Below are 25,065 nucleotides of genomic sequence, written 5' to 3'. Positions count from 1 at the left end.
ATTTCAAGGCAGCTGGTTAGGTTTCGTTTGGAGAAAGAATGGTATGAGCTAGTGTCGATTTGCTTCGTTTAATCTTATTCGGATTAATCTCAGACATTTGCCGCCGTTTCTAGGACATCTGTACAGGGGTTAATGTGATTGGCTCAATGGTAAGATGAAGACGAAAACAAAAGTAAATGTAGAGTGTAAGAAAATCCGATCTGCCAGAAATGAATATTATGGGTATTCGGCTAATGTTTTATTAGACGATACTGTGTTTCAATATTGTGCATACGCGTTTTGCATATATGTATGTTAGCGCAATACTATTGTTTAGTTTGTATGTATGTATGGGGCCATGCGTTTCTACTGGTGTTGATGCGTATAAGATTTTGTACTTACATTCTAGTTTGTGTGCGTGTGAGTTAGTCTGCGTGTGGATTTCCGTCTGTTGTATGTGTGTTTTATAATATTCATGTATATATTCTCTAGAAGTAACTCTTCAGATGGTCCTAACTGTAAATTTATAGCGATAGAGTGTTATGGTAGGGTGGTAACGGTATTAAAACATGGATAGACTCATAAATTGGTAGATTTCCAATAGGCACAGTATGCACAAACACATTAACACACACATAGACATACACACACAAACACACACACGCACACATTTATACATATATATATATATCATTAATATGCTGGTACTTATGTGTTTGTGTTTGCATGTGTGTATATATGAGATAATTTACGACCTTGAAGCTAAGTATAAGTGCGTGTCCATGATATTTCTAAGTAGCCATTAGACAACAGCATTTGTTGTTTCGATGTATGTGTGAATGTTTACATATATATAAATATATATATATATATATATATATATTTATATACATATATATATATATGTATATATGTGTGCATGTATATGTGTATATATATGTATAAATATATACACGTGCATATATATACGCCCACTACATGCATCTTCATTTATATATATATGTGTGTGTGAGTGTTTTTTTCTGCGTGTATTATATAAATATATACATATGTATATGTGTATATATACTTTTATGTGTGTATATATATAAATAAATATATATATATATAAGAATGTCATATTAGTATGGCGATAACTAATATATATATATATATATGAATATATAGATAGATAAATAGAAATATATATATGTATGTGTGTGTGTGTGTGTTGTGTGTGTGTGCCTGTGTGTTTATGTGTGTCTGTGTGTATGTGCGTGTCTGTGTGTGTGAGTGTATGTGAGTATGAGCAATTTCTGTGATGTATTTTTCATAAAATATGCCGTATTATGTTTAATAGTGAAAAAACATTTTCGTTTCGGCGAATCTTTTCCGATCTGATTTTCTAAGTCTCAAAATTGCTTAGTAACTCATGTCTCCGTCGATGCATGATTTGTTTTTCTTTTCCATATTTCTGCATTTCTATAACCTTGGCACACTCTGTCGGTGTTACATTGATTGTGCCTTTGTAAATGTTTTTTTTTTCTTATAGACTATAAGTGTATGTATCTCTTATGAGAACATATAATTCGCACTGCCTTCATAAATTCCCTTTAATGAAGCATTAAATCCCTTTTACGGTGTTCCTGCAGCATTCACTACACCAGGACACTGTTTAATTGATTTTGGTTAACTTAGATGGTCATCCTTCAGATTTCGGCCCTAAAAGCTTCATATTTATTCATGTTTTGAATACTCTTATCTCATATTTATTCACGATTTCGATGCTTCCACCTCTCTTTGCAAATAACAAGGTTTGATAACGCCTCAGTTGTCTTTTCAGATATCTTAACGTTATCGTTCTTGCAGATATTTTCCCAACGGTTGGTGTTATTTCTACGATATGGCATTAATTTACTTCTAACTACATTAACACGGTTCTGTTCCACCCAACTAGTGAGCCAAGCAAATTTATTGTCTTTCCGTTTTCTCTGTTAATCATTCAGTACCACACTTGTATTTTTTCTGCATGTTTAGCTACCGACCACCTATGGAGAAGAGGTGTCACTAAAACAAGTAAACGTGTTACATACAAAGAGGAGGGGAATACTGATCAGTAATGATATGGAATATTTTCAAACGAGTAAGTATGTATTGAATACCAAGTTCAGTTCCCATCTATGTGTTTTCCCTTCTGTTCCTATTGGCCAAATGCCTTCCACCATTTTATCAGATTAACCAATGAGTTACGAGTGGATTTTGGTAGTCAAGGTAGCATCAGCCGATATATGTTGTGTCTGTATCTGTGTGAGAGAGTGTGTGTGTGTGTGACTGTACGTGTGTTTGAGTGCGTGTGTATGTCTGTGCCTTTGCCTGTGCGTGCGTATGTGTGTAATTGTGTGCATGTGTGCATGTGAGTGTGTCTATATGTGTTCAATTATTTTAAGTACAACTGATAATCAAAACATTAATGTCTTCATTCGTTCTGAACACTTTCCGACAGATTTAATCCTGTATGTTTTACTGTTGTGTTTCTTCTTGACGAGTGAAAGCGCATGGCTCAGAGGTTTGAGCGTCGAGCTTACGTTCGTGAGGGTGTGTGTTCGGTTCCCGGACCGGGCTGCATGTTGTGTTCTTGAGCAAAACACTTTATTTCACATTGCTACAGTTCACTCAGCTATAGAAATGAGTTGCGAGATCACTGGTGCCAAGTTGTATCGTCCTTTGCCTTTATCTTGGATAACATCAGTGATGTGGAGAGGGGAGGCCGGTATGCATGGACGACCTGTGGCCTTCCACAAACAACCTTGCCTGGACTTGTGTCTTGGAGGCTAACTTTCTAAGTACATATCCCATGGTCATTCATGACCGAAGGTGGTCTCCTCTTTTTTACGACAACCTTCACTCTTTAGAAGATGTGTGTTCGTTACTTTAAAGCACCAATGTTTTGACATCATTATCTCTCGGTGATTCGACATAATTATTTCTCACTGTCAGAGATACCCCCAAATCGCTTGATATAAACAATAATTGCCGTTCTTGAATTTATAGAATTTCATCGAGAAAATGTTTGCTGTGAATGGCTGGTAGGAAGATTGCTTCCCAACGACATGGTAACGGATTCAAGCCCACTGTGTGACGCCTTTGACAAATGTTTTCCACTATAGCCTCGAGCCGACCAAAGGCTTGTGGGTGGATTCGAAAGCGGAAATTGGGAGAAGCCCGTCAAATACACACACACATACATATCAATGTGTGTGTGTGTATTTGACGCTTTCAACGTTACAAATGTGTGAAATCAGTGATCCACCCATTGAAAGTCTGTAATAAATATATTACACTTCACAAATTTCGTTATAAAATATTTAGATCATCGAAATGTACCGCATCTTTAACAATGTTAGTGCTGAGATGCGTGCCGTTGACAATATAGTTATGTTTTTGGTTGACAGTAGATCTTTTATTCACTCGAAAATAACACTGATAACACAAAACCATAAATCTTACTGAAGTCAAAGAACTTACACATTTCTTTGCAAAACGATATCAATGCCAAACATTGTTTAAATGTATGATTGAGTAACATGCTTCTATTCTGTGCAATAGTTTTCATTTGTGAAACCAACAGTTCAGCTACGTTTTGATGAAATATTTTCCGAAGCAGTGTGAAAAGTATTTCATGGCTGAATAAAACAAATAGAAGCAATGTCATAAGCAGGCGACTACTCTTGAAACACTGGCCATCGTTTGATCAGTTCAATTATCATCGTACTCGCCTTTTTACAATATAGTGAATTTTGAAAATACATTTTGCAAAATTTGGTCTTTACGTGTAAGCATCAGAATGGAACGTTGAGCATCATGTGTCCGCTATATTTTGCAGACGAGCTACCATTTATTGATTGTTTTGGGTTCTCATAGTTTATCATGTTGCTAAAGCTGTTAATTTCTACCAAGCATGAAGCTGGAACCTGCCGCGGATAGTGTCACCGGATCAGTAAGATTTTTTCATTTCTTTTCTTCTTTACATTTATTTTCAGTACGCTCTAGCCTATGCCTTATTTGCACTTAAGAGAAATATTTGTGATTTCGGTAAAATGTAGTATTGCATTTCACAGTTAAAGATATATCTGCGTTGCTGTGTATTTTCGATCACACTAAATATACAATAGATCCAATGGTATTTCAAGAAAATTAAATAAAACAAAAACACAGATATGCCGGCACAAAATATATTTTACAATATCATTTACTGTCGGTTGGTGTAAAAATCTGATATCCAGTGAAATTCCCATCTTTATTAAGGCCAGAATTCATCACTCTTCGGAGGAGAAAATCACGCAAAACAATAATTTTGAGCACTAGAATGTTTTCATTGTCAGTTTGTATCAGATTCCGTTTTCGCGAAACGCACCTAGCATCTATATCGTTCATCTGCTTCCTGTGACGAGTGAAAAAATAAAAGGAAGCAATCGGATTGCAATTGGTCTTCTTGTTAATGTTCTGGTGTGGTGACGTATTTTGAAATTACCTTCAGAAGATTTATAAGATGATATTCTGCAGCTAAGACGTTTTGTGTATTCGCTAGTAACACAACGATTTGTGTATGTACATCAGCGTAATATATATCATGTAAATGTGTGTTTGGGAAGTAATTTTCGCAGCAAGCTATGCAACAAAGCGTTCTGCACAAGTCTCTAGCTCAAACAGTAAACTGTTATTGTTTTTATTGTCTATGTAAGATACAAGAGAGATATAAAGAAAATAAATGTAAATGTTTTCTCTTCCTTGATATTTCCGGCTAAAACTATATACAGGAATAATATCACAGAATCGTGGAACCAATAGATCTAATGGCAGTAACATAATACCCACGCCTGATTTTAACGCTCGGCCTTTCATTGGTTGATTATAAGATTTTTCAAAGAAAGCGTCCAAATTGCTTATTCGTCTTGACTTCCTCGGAAATATATACGTGGAGTGCTGAAAAATTCTTGGCTTTAAGAGTATCGCGAAAGGCCTCATTTGAGGCCCAACCTTCCGGGTTCTTTTACGCCGCTTAGGAGCATTAAAGGAACGCAGAAATAAGGGTGTGAATCTGAGATGAAAATATGTTGAATAAAATCATGATTAACTGATCCACTTATATTTTCTTTTAACCAAAGCCAGTAACTTTTCAGCAGCCCTCGTGTGCGTATATAGCTATATATATATATATATATATATATATATATATATATATATATATATATATATATATATATATATATATATATATATGTGTGTGTGTGTGTGTGTGTGTGTGTGTGTGTGTATGTGTATATATGTCTGTGTCTGTGTCTGTGTGTGTGTGTGTGTGTGCATACACACATACACACATTGAACTCAAAGACCATCATTGCAGGGTTCTTCACGCTGAAGCTCGAATATTTATACAAAATTTTTATTATTGAATGTATAATTTTAAGTTCAACATAGAAAAAAAAAATAATTGAATACTATAACACGTCGTGGCGAATGTATTATCATTGTACAACAGTTACTTCCACAATCACAACTTGAAAATACGACGGAGAATTGATGAAATCGTGACACAAATACGATACACATTAGTGTTTGTTAAAACACGTGTATTAAAAAACAGGTGAATGTCCCGTGGTCTCTGTAAGATCTCCAAATTAATTAACAGAAATTCTATATGCCTCAGCAACAACCAAAACAATTGACCTAAAGATACGTGTGCATACTTGTTGTATGTGTGTATGTGGTCTCTGTGCACCCGTGTGTGTGTGTATGTATGTGTGTGAGGTGTGTGTGTGGGGGGGCATGCGAGTGTGTAAGTCTGTGTATGTGTAAGAAAGTAAAACTAATTTCCACCAACCTTAACCCTCCCTCTCTCTTCTATATCTCCTTTATCAAATGACCCAATATCGATACATCTATGTGTGTGTGTTGTGTGTGTGTGTGTGTGTGTGTGGTGTGTGTGTGTGTGTGTGTGTGTGTGCGTGTATGGATGTGTCCATATTCGAGGGATAGAAATTTACTTTAACTTATTGCTCGCTTTCGTGATTTCTCTAATAGTTTCTAGAAAGCACTTCATTTTGTGCAAATGTGCGTACCTATGTAAGTATAGAAATATGTACTCTATAGGTGATCAAGTAATTCTAAGCCACAACTGCGAAAATATTATATATTATAAATTATATTATATATTATATTATATTATATTATATATTTTCGATATGGTGATAACTTCGAAATGGTGAGACATCTTTCAAATGTAACTACAGATAGTTATATCTTATTTTGAACTCTTCATAAACCGTAGCAGAGTAACATACTAATGATGTAAAAAGAAATAATTACTGTTCTTTAGTAATGCAATGATTACTTTGGGATCAGTGATAAAATATAATGCATATTCGTTTGGGTAACATTTTATACGATTTTACCCTCTGCTGTTTGCTTCATTCTAACGTTATGTTCCGAAGTATATTAACGATGATATGTCATGATAATCTCTTCAAAGGCGGGATTGTCAAATAACACTCGTGTATGTGTCCGTGTGTGTTTATGCGTGTGTGGAGGGGTATTTATGTAAGTAATATATATATATATATATATATATATATATATATATATATATACGTAATATATATACGTACATATCTATACACACACGATATATACATATATATATATATATGTGTATGTATAAAGAGAGAGAGAGAGAGAGAGAAAAAAAGTGAGATGGTGAGATGAATATGTATATCATCCATATATAAAAGAGGAGAGTTAGAGGAAAGAGAAAAAAGAGATAGAGGAGGATGTGGAGTTAAAATTGAGGATTGAAATAAGATAAAGAAATGTGAAGGTCGTTCGGGTAGTTGTGATACATATTTATATAAGATATAAAATTTGAAATTAAGCTCTGTCATTACTCATCCAAATGTAAAAATGTCTTAACCGAAAAGCTTTCAAAAGAAATCTAATGGTTGGTATATTCTATGTTTGTCCTTATTTAATTGCGTTATTTGCATTTGGTTTGAGAATTATGATTTATGATTATATCACAAGCGCTTTCTTTAGAAATTTATTAATGCAATTATTTTCGGTGCTGGTGTGTGATTATGCAATACCATATAGAATACTTTGGGGCTGTTGAGAATAAATGAAATGGAGTTGTACAAAATATTATGTTTATTGTACTTTGTTGGCTTTCGAAATCCATAGCTTGTATAAAATAAAGTAACTATTAAAGCTATTCATCATTTTGGAAGGTGCCATCTACTTAATTTGGGGATTGTGAAACATGAAGAATAGTAATTGTAAATGGTGCTGGCTTCTCTGGTTATACAACATTATATTCTGTGGAATCCATTAATGCGCCTATGTTTATCGCTTTTAAAGAATGCAAAATTTGAAAGAGGTTTCAGTTGAAAACATTTTTTAAAAATTCCGCTTCGGTTTGTATATATGATATTTAACAATGTCAGATTTTATTGTGCAAACTTAAAATGTATGTGTATGTGAGTGTGAGTGTGTATGTGATTATGTGTGCGTGAGAGTGTTATGTTCATAGTGCATACATACATATATATATATATATATATATATATATATATATACATACATATGTGTATGAATGTATGTGTGTATATATGTATACCTATCTATGTGTGGCTGTGTGGTAAAGAGTTTGCTTAGCGATTCAGCAAAAGGGAACTACGTTCACAAAGAATAAATCCTGGGTTCAATTTTTCGACAAAAGGTGGTGCTCTATTATGGCCGCTGTCAAATGACTGAAACAAACAAAAGAATTAAAAAATATATATCTTATATGTATATATATATATATATATATATATATGTATATATGTATATATATATATATATATATATATATATATATATGTTTGTATGTGTATATATATATATATATATATATGAATATATATAAGGACGAGTGGAGGAACGGAACAAAAGAGGCACTGAATTTAAGGTTTCTGAGGCTTCGCACAGAAACCCAGCCAAATGAAGCGTTGTAGAAATCCAATACGGCTATCGGAAAGAGGGCTGCAACTGGGCTAGGCGGGTCACATGGTGTTATTCGATGTGAAATCGAAATTCCAGTGACACCAGTTGCATTAAAGAGAATTACTTGAACCGCGGGCTTCTCGCTGTCCGACCGGTCTTTGAGAACAGTTGCGGTATATCTGATCCATGACCGGCAAGGGAGGAAGATGTGTGTGTCTGTGTGTGTGTGGGTGGGGGTTACCGGCTGTATGACTGCATACATGTAGTTGGCTGATGCAAATGCGTGTGTCTATGATGGGAGAGTGACCATGTGCGTGTGCTGTCGTGCGGGGGCTATCAGCTCGTTCTTGCACTTGGTACATATAACAAAGTGTGTGGGTGCTTATCGGTTATGCGCTCGAGAATATGCGGGTGTATGTGTCACCTGTGTATATCAGCTGCGTATGTATATGTTGTGTGTGTGTGTATGTGTGTATCTTCGAAACGGGATTCTGTATATCTACATACAACATCAGCGGTCCCGGACCAGGGTCCATATAAAGTTTTTGGGGTTCACGCAACACAATAGCGTATGAGAGATCTAGAACAATAGTTTAAGAGACCCTGACAATGTATTACTTCAGATGTATGTACTAGTACATATTGCACGAAAGAGCTAGGCTTCTTTCTCTAATGTTTACATAGCTCAACCTACACCCTTTAATGTATGGAAAACAAAATAGGAATTTTGAAAGAAGTTTCTTTAAAACTACTGTATAATTATGGAATGGCTATGAGGCCCCATCAGAAAATTTTTGAGGATAAGAATAAACCTATTGTTTCGTCATTTTATTCAATAAATATCCTTCAATTACAACAACAGCTTCTATGCAAGGTCTGAATTGCCTAAATGCTAGGATCAAGTGGTCTGTGTTCATATTGGTCTCTTCTCTGACTATGGAGGCTTTTAGGGATTCTTTCATATTATGAGGGTGCTCATTAACTTCTCTCTCAAGTACACTCCATACATAGTAGTCCAATGGATTGAGATCTGGGGAGCTTGGAGGCCAAATGTGGCGGGTTATTTGATCAGTTGCTGAGTTGCTGCAGCCTTGTGTGATGGTGCCGAGTCTTGTTGAAACACATAAGGTCTTCCGTTGCATACATTATTGATCCATGACTTAACCACTGTCTTCAGAACATTAGTGTAGGCAGCAGAGATTACTCGAAGACTTTGTGGAAAGAAGTGAGGAGGCATCACATGTCCATCATTGCTGATAACCCCGCAAAATCATGACAGCTGTTGGGAATTTTGTATGCATTGCTCTTGGAACATCCGAAGGTTCTGTACATAGACATCTCTCATTTCTTTTGGTTACTTTCTGATCTTGATCAAAGTAATTCTTGACTGAGAAGAACCAAATGAGATGTTCTCAGCTGGGTTTTTAAGTTTGCTTACGAGTCCTTGAGATCTGATTAAGCGATTTTCTTTCTCTGTTCCTGGCATGAAATTACCTTTTCTCATCGCATAAGAATCGTATCTGATGATTTTGTGGATAACATTTCGGATTGTTCCATCTGACTGACGGTGTTCTTTTGCAATCAACCACATGGATCTTCTGAGATTGTCATCAATGGTCTGCTTTACTTGTTGAATAAATTATGGTGTTTTAATAGTATCAGAACGTATAGAATGCTTCATACGTTTTGATACTGGCGATACATTTCCGTCTTTAGCCTGTAACACATTGCGAATTTTGTAGACGAAGGATCAAGCGACTTTTAAAAATCATTTTTAAATGTCTTACTTTGAAAAGTTGCATTCGGTGGGATTAGTAATATTTTTGGTAGAAATGACTGATTGTCCCTCTTAGCGTTTGGCAAGTATATATAACCCCTCCTGGCATGTATGTATAATTATGCCCTCTATATATAAATTAATATGTTCAATAAGAAATAATTATTTTCGAAATTTTTTCTCTTATGAGGTTTTTACGCTATCTACCTGACAATTTCTTGTTAAGTTTTCCTTATTAAGTAGTTGTCCTTAATTGCAAAATTTTTATTCCGAAAAAACTTTTCCTCTCCCGAAATGCAATTTTGTAAAAGTTTGCCATTCACCCGGATGTAATATATATAAACTCACCCATGTGCTTCGTTGATGTTGATCAGTTAGCTGTTCGGCTTAAGCGAGGCAGGGTCGTTGTTTATTTATAATACATTCAGGCCTGCTGATGATTACGTAAGTATGAAATCACTGTGATACAGGCCTATTTTTAAATGTCTACTTTGAAAAGTTGCATTCGGTGGGATTAGTAATATTTTTGGTAGAAATGACTGATTGTCCCTCTTAGCGTTTGGCAAGTATATATAACGCCTCCTGGCATGTATGTATAATTATGCCCTCTATATATAAATTAATATGTTCAATAAGAAATAATTATTTTCGAAATTTTTTCTCTTATGAGGTTTTTACGCTATCTACCTGACAATTTCTTGTTAAGTTTTCCTTATTAAGTAGTTGTCCTTAATTGCAAAATTTTTATTCCGAAAAAACTTTTCCTCTCCCGAAATGCAATTTTGTAAAAGTTTGCCATTCACCCGGATGTAATATATAAACTCACCCATGTGCTTCGTTGATGTTGATCAGTTAGCTGTTCGGCTTAAGCGAGGCAGGGTCGTTGTTTATTTATAATACATTCAGGCCTGCTGATGATTACGTAAGTATGAAATCACTGTGATACAGGCCTATATTTTTAAATGTCTTACTTTGAAAAGTTGCATTCGGTGGGATTAGTAATATTTTTGGTAGAAATGACTGATTGTCCCTCTTAGCGTTTGGCAAGTATATATAACGCCTCCTGGCATGTATGTATAATTATGCCCTCTATATATAAATTAATATGTTCAATAAGAAATAATTATTTTCGAAATTTTTTCTCTTATGAGGTTTTTACGCTATCTACCTGACAATTTCTTGTTAAGTTTTCCTTATTAAGTAGTTGTCCTTAATTGCAAAATTTTTATATATATATATATATATACACTCTCACACACACATACATATATATGTATATATATATATATATCTGTATGTATATTTATGTACAAATTCATATATATATTTGTATATATATGTCTATAAAACGCTGTCTAGTTAGTAGGCAATTTTTATCACTCTCACGTTATATCCACACAGTATTAAATATACGCTTAATTGATTTAAATAAAAATAACTTGCCATCTTTAGTAATTATACTAGTTATAACAATGATTGTGATAATTAATGATATTTATTAAATCATATTAATAAATATCATTATGATTATAATGACAATAATATTGATTGACGGTATAATACTAAAATAAGTGAAATACCTCTGAATAAATAATATACTCCATAGTGCAAAATGTAAACAAAACTGTTACAATTAGGTGTAAATAGACATTATAAAACCAGGATTGAAATCGATTTAAAAAGGCAAAAATCTTGTTTGAATTAGTTCACTTTGAAAATGTCGTAACTGATGGACCCTTGATCAAATTGCAGCGACAAGGATGCATAATTGCATACAGAGCAATGTGCAGTTGCTGCGGTAGAAACATATGTTGGTCATTGTTATATCTGCTGTAGAAAACTTTTTAATAAAAAAGGTTTTCAATTATAATACATAGATATTTAATTCTGTATTTGTGAGTGTATATCTAACGTATCTTAATTCTTATGTTCTATAAATATTCGTGTGAGAGATTGTGTTTGAATCCCTGCCTCCATGTTTGAGCGAATTAATTTTCATGTTGCTTGTTTTGCATTAATTAAAGATTCAGCTGAATTCATATCAAATTTCTATAAATCTTGAAATTACATTTACTAATCTCTTTAACTACTCATATTCAAATAACTTATTCATTGCGTATATTTCTTTCAAACCGAAACAAAGAAATTTTACTTTGTAAATCCATACAAACTAAAACTTCTTTAACAAAAGAATGCGACAGACATACACTCAAACTAGTTGTGAAATACTTGTGTCTGTGTATGTGTATCTATGCATAAGTGTATGTACGAATGTGTTATATTTATATACGCATGATCACAATGATAGCACAGCTGTATATTACACCTAAATTTATACATGTACATATGTTTCTTTTTAAAATAACTTACGTTGCATTATCAATGGATTCCTACATTTTTCATTGATAATGATAACGTTGCTCTATGCGATTTTGAGAAGAGATATTTCGTTCTGAATGTAATACCTATACACATATGTATACATGCACGCATAAAGATATAAATTTAATATATACAAGCGTGTGTGTCATGAGAGAGACAGAGCGATAACGAGATATATACTTTAATGAGAGACACAATTACTCGGCGTGTATGACCATCCCCAAGAATAAAAAAAATTATTTCTATGTGTGTGTGTGTGTGCGTGTTTTTCTCTCAAAAGGAGACTGAGAAATTGTACGGCAGTATTTATTCAAATTTACACGTGTTTCATTGTTAATAAGTGTTTCACATTTACATAGTGTAGAAAACATGTGATATATTACAGGTGCAGGAGTGGCTGTGTGGTAAGTAGCTTGCTAACCAACTGCATGGTTCCGGGTTCAGTCCCACTGCGGGGCATCTTGGGCAAGTGTCTTCTGCTATAGCCCCGGGCCGACCAATGCCTTGTTACTGGATTTGGTAGAGGGAAACTGAAAGAAGCCTGTCGTATATATGTATATATATATATGTGTGTATGTATATGTGTGTTTGTGTGTGTGTTTGTCCCCCTAGCATTGCTTGACAACCGATGATGGTGTGTTTACGTCCCCGTCGGCAAAAGAGACCGATAGAATAAGTACTGGGCTTACAAAGAATAAGCCCCGGGGTCGAATTGCTCGACTAAAGGAGGTGCTCCAGCATGGCCGCAGTCGAATGACTGAAACAAGTAAAAGAGTAAAAGAGATATCTCGTAGCAGACATTTTTGAGACAGCGAATCCCCTGCTTTGATTATCCTTACTCTGCAGAAAATATCTCCCAATATTTTAAAATCTTATGCACAGTAATATAAGATCTACATTCGTATTTGGAATGCTGCGATTAGGTGCTATGCATGGAGACGACACAGCCTAACTACCTACATAATATATATATATATATATATATATATATATATATATATATATTATATATATATATATATATATAAAGATATTACTAGTAATAATAATAATAATAATAATAATAATAATATAATAATAATAAATAATAATAATATAATATAATAATAATAATGATAATAATAATAATAATAATAATAATAATAATAATAATAATAATAATAATAATAATAATAATAATAATGATAATAATAATAATGATAATAAGATGGACAAGAAACAATAAATCATATTATCTCTAGCTGCCCAGTTCTGGCTAAGAAGGAATATATTCACAGACATGACAGAGTTTGGACCTACATACATTGGAAGCTATGCCAACATTATGGAATAACAACAGAAAAAAGATGGTATAGGCACACACCAGAAAAGTTCACAGAAAATGAGAAAGCAACCATACTCTGGGATATGCCGATACACACAGATAGAGAAATTAAGGCCAACAGACCAGATATAGTTGTCAGAGATCATGAAGAAAAATATGCTTTCTAATTGATGTATCAATACCGGCAGATGACAACGTGTCTCTAAAAGAAATGGAGAAACTCTCAAAATACAAAGACCTGGAAATAGAGGTAACTAGAATGTGGAACCTGAAAACAGAAACAATTCCTATCATAGTAGGTGCATTAGGCATGATAAAAAAATATTCAGACAAATACATAACAAAAACACCAGGACTTACAAACACATATAACATACAGAAAATTGCACTACTAGGCACTGCACACATCCTACGCAGAACACTTTCCATACAATAACCATCAGAGCATCACAACAAATCACAGGACATACCCAAGGCACACAGAGCTGCGCTCGGTAGTGAAGTGAAAGCACGCTATAAAAATAAAACTACTGAATAATAATAATAATAATAATGTTTTAACATTCCTGCTTCCAAAAAGAAAAGAAACAAATCATCCAAAAACTACGAGGGGTGTTCAATAAGTAATGCCTCTGACCCACTTGGCACAGTTATTAGTCTTTTTCTACATAGGAACCACCCAGAGTTACGCATTTCTCCCATTGTTTGATGCAGCTCTGGAGACCGATTTTTTAGAAGACCCCAGCTTGGTCCTCCAACCTGAACGTGACTTCAGAAATCAAGGCTGCATCATCTGGGAAACGCTTTCCTTTCAAAAACAACTTCATGACTGGGAAGAGGTGAAAATCAGAGGGTGCAAGGTCAGGAATGTAGGGGAATGGGGGAGGAGTTCATAGCCATACGCCTGTGTTTCTGATCTGGCGACAAGCGAGTTGTGGACCGGAGCGTTGTCCTGCAGGAGGAGGATGCCTTTGCTGATCTTGCCCCGCCTCTTGATTTTGATGACTTTTCTTAATTTCCTCAAAAGTGAAGCATAAAAGGCTCCTGCAATTGTGGTACCCTTTGCCAGGAAATCTGTCATCACTACTCCGTCCTGGTCCCAGAAGACTGTGAGCATGACCTTGCCAGCGGAGGGCTGCACCCTTGCCTTCTTTGGAAAGGGTGAGTCACGGTGCTTCCACTGCATTGACTGGGCTTTGGTCTCTGGATCATCGTGATGGACCCAGGTTTCATCCTGTGTAATCAGTCTTTTGAAAAATCTTGACTCATCTTCTTGGCACATCTCCAAATTCACCCTCGAGCACTCGACGCGTTCTTGCTTCTGGAAAGGCGTGAGCAACCTGGGAATCCATCTGGCAGACACCTTTTGCATATGCAAATGGTCATGAATGATAGTTTCCACAGACCCGGTACTAATCTTGACCTCATGGGCTATTTGGCGAATAATTATGCGTCGATCTTCCAAAATGGCAGCCTCAACTTGATGGTGAGATGCCTCATCAATGGCAGAAGGGGCGACCAGATCTGGGAGCTGTTTCCACAGAGTTCCGACCATGTTTGAATTCACGATGCCAGCGTTTTACAAGGTCATATGATGGGGCATCAACACCATAAATTACTTTCATTTCATCAAAAGTCTCCCGTGGTGTGCGTCCTTTCAAATACAAAAACCGGATCACTGCTCGACACTGAACAGGCTCCATTTCACACTTGACTCGGTTCAAACACCTGTAAATCAGAAACCATAATTAATTCAGAGCTGTAATTTGCAACTTACTCTATAGAGATATAAATGATTGCACATGCAATCCAACAACTGCAAGTGGGTCAGAGGCATTACTTATTGAACGTCCCTCGTATAGTCCCATAACCTGCTTAACAACTATGTATAAAACGCAAACATCTGTCCGACGGAATATACCTACAGTTTTTTTAATAGAAAGCAGCATATTCCCTAATGAACAGAAAGGATGTAAAAGTAGATCCTATGGTTGTAAAGATCAACTATTCATCTATAAGATGATCTTAGAAGATTGTCACAAACGACACAAAATTTATCAATAGCCTAGATAGACTATAAAAAGGCTTTTGATAGCCTACCACATAGCTGGATTAAGAAATGCCTGGAAATGTATAAGATAGCGCCTGCTCTGCGAAACGTTTTGTCTGTAAGTATGAGATTATGGAGAACTACACTAACTTTGAAGAGTGACGATGAATCTCTAAATGCTGGTGATGTAAAAATTTCATGTGGCATTTTCCAGGGTGACTCACTATCACCACTCCTCTTTTGTTTAGCCTTAATACCTCTCTCAAAATTGCACAATGACGCACAGTACGGATATAAAATGTTTGATAAAAATATAAATCATCTCATTTACATGGATGATTTAAAGCTCTTTGCAAAAAATGATCAAGGAACTACCAGGTCAACATATTAAAGAACGGCAGTAGCCCAACCTGTGTATGTCAACAACAAAATGAAACCTATTTCTTTATTACCCACAAGGGGCTAAACACAGAGGGGACAAACAAGGACAGACATAGGTATTAAGTCGATTACATCGACCCCAGTGCGTAACTGGTACTTAATTTATCGACCCCGAAAGGATGTAAGGCAAAGTCGACCTCGGCGGAATTTGAACTCACAACGTAACGGCAGACGAAATGCCACTAAGCATTTCGCCCGGCGTGCTAACGTTTCTGTTGTCTCCAAGTGCAGTCTTCTTGCACCTACAGAGCATCTCAACAGGCATGATAGAGCTGCACAATATATTCCCTGGGTAATTTGCAAAAGCCTGGACTTGCCCCATGATAAAAACTGGTGGGAACACAAACAACCTCTAGTGCTTGAAAATGACCACATCTCACTCCTATGGAACTTCACCATTCAAACTGACAGACAGATAGATGCGAATAGGCCGGACATCATTTTGAAAGACTTCAGACAAAAAACATGCCTCCTCATTGATACAACTGTCCCAATCGGTATAAACGCATCTGTCAATACCTACCAGAAACTGAGCAAATATAAAGATCTTGAAACAGAAATCAGCAAAATGTGGAACCTGAAGACTAAAATAACACCTGTTGTCATAGGTGCCCTGGGAATGATAGCAAAAGGGGCTGATTGCCACCTAACTCAGATACCAGGAAACCCCAAAATGGCAGAAGTTCAAAAGATAGTGCTCATGGGAACTGCTCATATCCTACGCAAAATACTCTCTATGTAATCTCAAGGTTTAAAACAAACATAATTTTCGGTTTAAAAAAAAAAAAAAAAAAAAACTTTTTTTTTTAGACATTCATTAGTACAACATCCCCACCCCCCAAATATATGGCACACTAGGCATAACAACAACATGAACTCCCAACCCTGTTGTCTCTTGAGGTCTCTGGGTGAGACTTGGAGCCAACTTGTACAAATATAAAGCAAAAGTCAAACATAGAATAATAATAATAATAATAATAATAATAATAATAATAATAATAATAATAATAATAATAATAATAATAATAATAATAATAAACATGGAGTCAGAGTGTCAACGAACCGGTGAACAGCCCGCTAGAAAACATGTAACTATAAAACACCAAAATATAGCGACGACAGCTTAGTTTGAACCCAGAATATCTATCAATGTCTATTGCACCGGATTGTTTATTATTTCTCATATCTCGAACAAGGACTATTTTCAGTGTTTTATGATAATGTTTTACCATTTTACAAATGAAAAGGTTTTATATTTATTTAGAAAAGTACCTGTCAATTCCGTGTGCATCACGCGAACCAATTATTTTTCTGGGCCCCATAGATGGATGGCATAAAGCCATGCCTATCAGGATTACAAGAGAGTCGACATAAGACGTGACTTTATTTGATTAGTTCGACAAAATGAATATCTTATCCGGTAAGTTTTTTCCTTTTTTCTTCAGCTACGAGGAGATGAATGGCCGTTATAGACATGTCTGTTTTTCATCATTGTAACGTTGATAAATGGCCACAAGGCATGGACTGAAGACGGCGCAATCTAATGCACTATAAAATATATAGCATTTACCTATGTACGGAAAAGTATTTGCTGATATATATATCAGAACCTCAAATGTACTACCATACCACCACCATCACCACTAATAATAATGGTAATGTTTTAAAATTTTGGCTCAAGGCCAGCAATTTTGGAGGAAAGTAGAAGTCGATTACATCGGCTCCTGTGCTCAAATGGTACTTTTTTATCGATCCCGAAAGGATATAAAGGCAAAGCTGACCTCGGAAGAATTCGAACTCACAACATAAAAACGAAATAAATCTAAGCATTTTGCCTGGCGTGCCAACGATTCTGCCAGCTCACCGCCCGAGCCTTCGTTCTACTAATAAGGGTTTCCTTTTACATATCATGTTGGGCTTGAAAGCTGATAAGTGAAAAATGCAAAGTGCAATAAAAAAGAAACCAATGTGCGATTTACGTGGTACAAGCGGGGACATGTACATGACCGTGAAGTCACATTGATAAATAGTTACATAATAGTATTCTCTACATTAATTTGTAATACATCATCGCGAAACATATATTGTAGTATCTACTAAATCTTGCAGATTGCATGGAGTAAGCTCATTCAGCATCTGTGAAGTCACAACCGTTAACTGGAGTACAAACTATAAATAGTTCCCCTAATGTTGCTGAAGGCGTGGGGAATTACTCGGTCTTCAAACTTTTGAATATATCCAAATCACAGCATATTTGTTCTTGTCAGATGAAATTGGATATAGTACACAGAAAATTGTGGCGTATTGTCCACGCATGACGTCGTTGTTAATCGTGTATGTGTACCATTTGATAAAATATGTTCCAAGTAAATCCACAATTAGTAATATACAGGTTGGGAACGAGTGCGAGCTGAATGGTTTGTTCGTTCTGATGTTATCTGGGACAGGTTAGATGCATTTTTATCACCTCAGAATCACATATTCAAATAAGTGCTAGGGTATATCATCCTTTTCAAATTAATTCTAGAATACTTTGCATCCAACTGAAAGTGACACGGACAGAAAAATAACCAAGGGTGTTTCTACTATATGTTTTATATGTGTATATTTCTCTCTCGCACTCTTTCTCTCTCTCTCTCTCTCTCTCTCTTTCTCTCTGCGAGGAATTTAACAGCAATATTGCTGAAAATATTGGGAAATTGTATTGTACTCGCATGGAAAAAAATTAGATTTCATACATTGATGTGAAAAAATTAGGGGCTAGTACTTTGTACTGGAAAATACGTTTTTAAAATATACTTTAAGTACAGTATGTGTGTATGTGAAATAGAGAAAGAGGGAGAGAGAGAGAGGGAGACATAAAGAAAGAAATAGAGAAAAGCAGATACTTGTTAGTAGTACACTGCCTCATATGGCCATTATTCCAAATTCCATTGTCTCAAAAACCATGACTGCTTCATTTAAAACGTACTTTAGTACTTGTGTCCTGTAAGTCAATAATTGCTTATCTTTATTCATAGAATCATAAAGACCCTTTTAAGAGTCATACAGTGCACCAGTGTGATACCTATAATTCGGGGAGACCGTATATTTAATGGATATATTTAATGAGCGCTTAACATCGCAAAATTGAATATTTCGCTAAGGATCAACATCGACATGTTTGTAAAACATTATTGTATACTTTGTAGGTCAGAAACTACACGTCCTGCTTAGCTGACGGAAAAATATAGCGGTTATGTTTCTTTTGAATCATTCAACAAGCAAAGCCCAGCACAATTCTTTATACATTTTATATTATAATCATATTATTATACTATAATTATATAATAATTATATTATTATGTATAATTATAAAATAATTGTAATAATTGTATTTGGAAAGAAATCTAAAATGTGATTACGAAACTAAAACAAATGAGTTATTGCCACTCACCATCATCTGCTGCACACATACAATCAAATCATTTAAAGGAAATTTTTTATTGGCTAAGAAAAAAAAAAATGAAAATCGTGTGGTGAAAAGTGTGCAGCACTTATTCGTAATGTAAAATTGTCAAGTTAGCACTGAAACCTGACAAATAAAATAATGAAAACAGAAGTCTGTTTTACTTTCAATAAAGTTCAAATTCGTGAAAATCTCTCGCGGACAAATAGTGCTTGTGAAATAATCATCTACCTTGATCCACGTTCAGTTTACTTGTGCATGTTACAACAGCCATTTCTTCATAGTTTTATGCAGAGGCACTCTGTATCCCCTAGCTCCATTTGGGGTATATATTTATGAAATGTTTGTGTGTTGTGATATACAAATGACTTTTACGTTTGTTGGAATACGATTCCTTCATACAATGGAGCTAGTGTATTTGAGAGTTGTACTTGGGTGTATTACACCCGTTTGTTTATCTTAATGATTGTGTTTAAAGCTGTGTTCTTAATGCTATTTATTTTATTTTTGTGTGTTGGTGTACGTTTCTCACTATCGGTGTGTGCATGAATTTGGCTGGGATTATAATAAAAGTGTCTGAGTTTTCAGCGGTAGTGGCGATGGGAATGGGGATGGCGATGTTGCTAGTGACTGTGTAGCTGCTGTTTGGGAATGGTGTTGGTAAATCTTTGCTTCAAGGTACCTATCATATTTATTTGTATCTCCCTGTTTTAAATATTTTTCAATCTGTTTCCAGTTGATATTTTTTGTCGTTTGGGGTTCACCCTGTGATCTTCACGGCATATGTGTCACTATCGTTATAACCAGCAGAAAGGAACTATAGTCAAAAAGTAAAGGGAGCGTTGGCAATCATATTCGGTGTAAAAAAAAATTTATATCTTTATTCATAGATGAATTTTGTGTCTACAAACGGATCATCGCCCACTACTACCAATATACAGTTGTACAAAAGGAATATGAGCTGACAAAGCGAATAGACTGCAGCGATGAGGCACTACATTTTTGAATTCTGAATACAAAATGTGATATTTACGTCGAAAAAACTAAGGCATGGAAATGGTTTGTCCAGACTGATAGCGAAACACTGCGAGCCATTCGAAGATACGGTTACCTCTAGCCATAACGATCCTTTAAGACTAGTACGAATGGATCGATTACTCAACACCAGATATATATCACAAATACACTAATGTTTACAATTCTAACGTTCTTTTATAAACCATGAATCTTCATAACATAATTCGAAATATGATATTGAAGAATTTAAAAAATAAAGGCAGGGTTTGGAATAAATACCAAAGATTAATTCGTTTCAATATCGTATGTCAAGTCAAAATTGAAATTGTTTATATAAGTTGCAATCGATTAATTGGCAGTTCAGTAAGTGTAGATTTTTGTGAGAGATTTTCGTAAACATTTATCCAAATGCCTTTATCGTTAAATAAGATATGCGCAAAATTCTCATTGCATTTATTTTATTGGTCAGGAAAGTCCATTGAGATTTTCTATTTAATTTTCTTTAAATGAAAATCCGAATTGCAATAATATTTGCAGAAAATATAGTTAAAATATATTTTAAAAATCGTTAAAATATTAATGGCTAAAATGCACCCAATACCATGATTGCGATAAATTGTCTGGATGTAACACACGCAATACTTATCGCATATGTACACGTGTAAGGAAGCGTAAACAATGTATGCGAGTATGTGTATGTATGAATTATGTATCAATAAAACTGTATGAACTGATATATATTCACGTGTATATATTCGTATTTATGTGTGTACGTAGGCATATATATATATATATATGTTTCGATGCATCTATATATACATACGTATATAAACATGTATAAATATGTATCTCTGTATATATCTGTCAAATTATATTTATCTAACACTGATCTCTCTCTCCTTCACTCTCTCTACTTGTTTATATATATATATATGTGTGTGTGTTTATAGATATATGTCTATATACATACACATGCACACATATATAGATAGATAGAAATATACATATACATATATATATATATATATATATATATATGTACATATACATACCTATATATATACATATATAATATATATATATATATGTATATATATATATATATATATATATATATATATATATATATATATACATACATATATATATACATACACACACACACACACACACACATATATATATATATATATATATATATATATATATATATATATTATATATATATATATATATATATATATATATATATATTATATATATATATATCTGTAATAGCAGAGATTTAAAATTCAAATAGTCGAGGTGCATTTCCTCCCCACTGGAATTTAATAAGTTACTTCATTTCACCACAAAACGTTCAATAATTAATGTTGAACAGGAACTGAAAAGCGGGAATTTGAAATATATACCTAAGATATTTTTTTATGTTTAATGGAGTTTATTCAATCATTAATCAAACTTCATATATTTGTAATGATTTATACATGTACCGGAGTAGTGTGGAATGATATACATGATATTTTGATATTCTGTAATTGATTTGATATAATTCTTTGTGTTAACTTAATTCGCAGTATTTTCATATGCGAAATAAATCTACTGAAATTCTTGCACGATGTCCACAAAGTATCTGTAAGATATGGCTACAAATTCAGTAGATAATATACAACATTGAAATATATATTAAGCATGCATTTATTTGCCTTAGCTGGAGCATATTTGGTCATACGTTATTTGCTACAATTCAGAGGACCTTTGATGTCAAACAATAGATGCCAACAAGACCATTCTATCTATTCTTTTCAAATTTATATTGGGATGAATACTCTAGCAGAGAAATCAAGACCTATTCGTTTGTTAAATTTGAAGTAAAACTTAAGCAATGCAACACAAATATACGCAGATGTAGAACGAAATTCTGCGAAGAAATGACTAGTTCCAAGATATGAATTTATTATGTTCTTCCGATGCTGGGTAAAGAGGAAAATATTGAGGCGCATTGTCCCATTAGATAGAGAAGTTTAGATTTACAATTAGGAGTGTGTGTGTCTTGTGTATGCGTGCATGAATTTGCGTGTGTGCGTTGATGTGTGTGTATGTTGTGTTTCAGAAAAATCGCTCGGATGTTCGTATTATTAAAATATCATGAAATCTTGTAAGAAATGGCAGCACAACATTTGTCATTTTATCGCAAAGGTAAATTCAAAGTCTGAATGTAATTGACTGTTTCAGTTGCTATAAGTAGAAGCTCAATGTTTCTCATATTAACTCTAACATATATATAGTGAAATTAGATGTGATAAAAATGTTGGTTGCAGACAATGAAATATTATTGTTTGCATCTCAAGCTAAAATGCCACAGCGACTGGCACTGAAAAAGATGATTCCGAAAAATTCAAGAGTTTTATGGCCACAGAAAAAAACTTCGAAGAGATGAAAACACAAAGCATATCCGCCATCTAAACTAATTGGTTGGGATATAATTCAACAGATATGGTAAGAAAGTTGTGTAGACGTCCATCGCTACCTTTTTCAAGGATTACCAAATTGAAATGCTCAGAATGGAGATTGCTATGAGTTTACATCTAGAAAGCGATCTGTTAAAGACATTCCTTAGCAATACGTTTATCATAAGAGAAGCGAATGAATGCAAGTAACAGGGAGTGTCTGTGTATAATTTATTTCAAATACAGCATATGTAGAGTATACACTGTCGTGTGTTGAAAGGAAAATGCAGGAGCCTTAAGAGTCTGACGATACGTTTGTGCAAGTTTATATGGTTAAATAAAGTAACCCGACCGCAAGTCATAGACTAAATCCACTGTGTCTAGCAATTTACCGTATTTTTAACCAAGATTGTTGTACAGAGAAGAAATTAATGATGGTAGAAAGACAGCATTACAGAAAGCATATTTCTTTCAAATGTCAATATAATAGTGTTAAGATTTCTAGTTGAAACAAACTGTATAGCAAGTTTGGATTCTAGAGCTATCCGTCACTTGGCTAATATGGGACATGACCAACGTTTCATTAATGAAAATGGCAAGGAGCGCATTAAGAAATGTCGCAAGATGCGACATCCGACAGAAAATATGTCACGAATTATATTTGACCCAAATAAGAAAAATAATTGTTGGAGTCACTGGTATGAAATTATACCCATGCTGCTTTATATATATGTGTGCTTGCATGTGTAAATATCTTCCAGACTAAAGGAGAGAGTAATGAAGAGAAATTCACACCAAAGAAAATATCATTCAGCTGAACATAAGTAACAGAAACTAATGAACGGCAAAACGTAGACTGCGCAAAGATTTTGTGTATAAGTTTGATGCAAGAATAACTGTAATGACATTAGAAATACCAGAATCAAAACTGCGGATGGGAAAAGCGGCAAACCAGCAGGAGTTTAGAGGTGGAATGAATCAGCTACACAGGTACCGGCATTTATTTTTTCTTTCCGATGCTAGTGACTAGGGAGTAAATATCAAGAGTGAAGTCACAATCGATATCCATATTGAAATTAGAATATCATACACACTATCAACTGAATTTTTTGATCGTTTGTATTTGTATTCAAAGGGAAGTGAGGGGGCTTCAATAAAATCAGTCAACTTATACTACAAACAGAAACTAAACTCTTCCACCGACTACGCACTGTAGCAATTCTTAGAAAATAAAGTTGATGAGCTGTGTACTCCAAAACGGAATGAAAACAAAAAGTTGAGATTACGTCATATGTAAACAAACATAAGCTTGTTTTTGAAGCACCGAAATGTATTGTAGCACAATTAGAAAGATATATTTTCTCAATGCGTGAATATTGATAGAACAGCATAAATAAGATAAAATCCTTACAAAGCAAAAAGACCTATCAGCGACTAGCCATGAGAATCGAACTCACATCCCTTTGATTTCCAGTAAAGTGCTCTACCATTACAAAAATCAGCTTTACTGACAAACTCTTCTGCAACAGTTTATTTGAATAGTAGAGCACTTGACCGAAAATCAAAGGGTTATGAGTTCGATTCTCATGGCTGGTTGCTGACAGATTTTTCTGCTCTGTAAGGATTTTCTCCTATTTGCTATTCTATCGGTACTTACGCGATGAAAAGTTATATATTTCTCCTTATACTAAAAAGGTGAGATGTTTCTGGGCGGAATAACTTTCAAGAAAGTACTGATTGATCACACAGAGACTGCGACAAATTTGTTTGCGGCATTCGTGCTCCGGGATTCGCATTCCCCCTCCTCTTCATTCTTCATGCCCTTTACAAATAAGATTAAAAACAAATAAAATTCATTGGATACACACGAAACAGCAAGAATCCAAGTCCTAATATCGTATCTATTCATTCTTAATTACGTTCTGACATATTCTAACGGGAATATGCTGATCGCTGATGCATTTATCTCCAGAGATTTTATATCATACGAGATTCACCTACGCACGTGTTACGAACAAACATCCTCTAATTGAAAGGAATTTGCTCTGAAGAAGAAATACAACAGCCGTCAGCATATCCATGTTCAAATCTGTCAAGTCGTATTACGATTTAATTGACATGTTATTATTAAAACCCAACTGTAAAATATTATGACATTATACCTGGCATCAGTTACAATAT

Source organism: Octopus sinensis, linkage group LG19 (assembly GCF_006345805.1).
Source record: "Octopus sinensis linkage group LG19, ASM634580v1, whole genome shotgun sequence".
NCBI lineage: Eukaryota > Metazoa > Mollusca > Cephalopoda > Octopoda > Octopodidae > Octopus > Octopus sinensis.
This window is presented reverse-complemented; position numbering follows the sequence as displayed.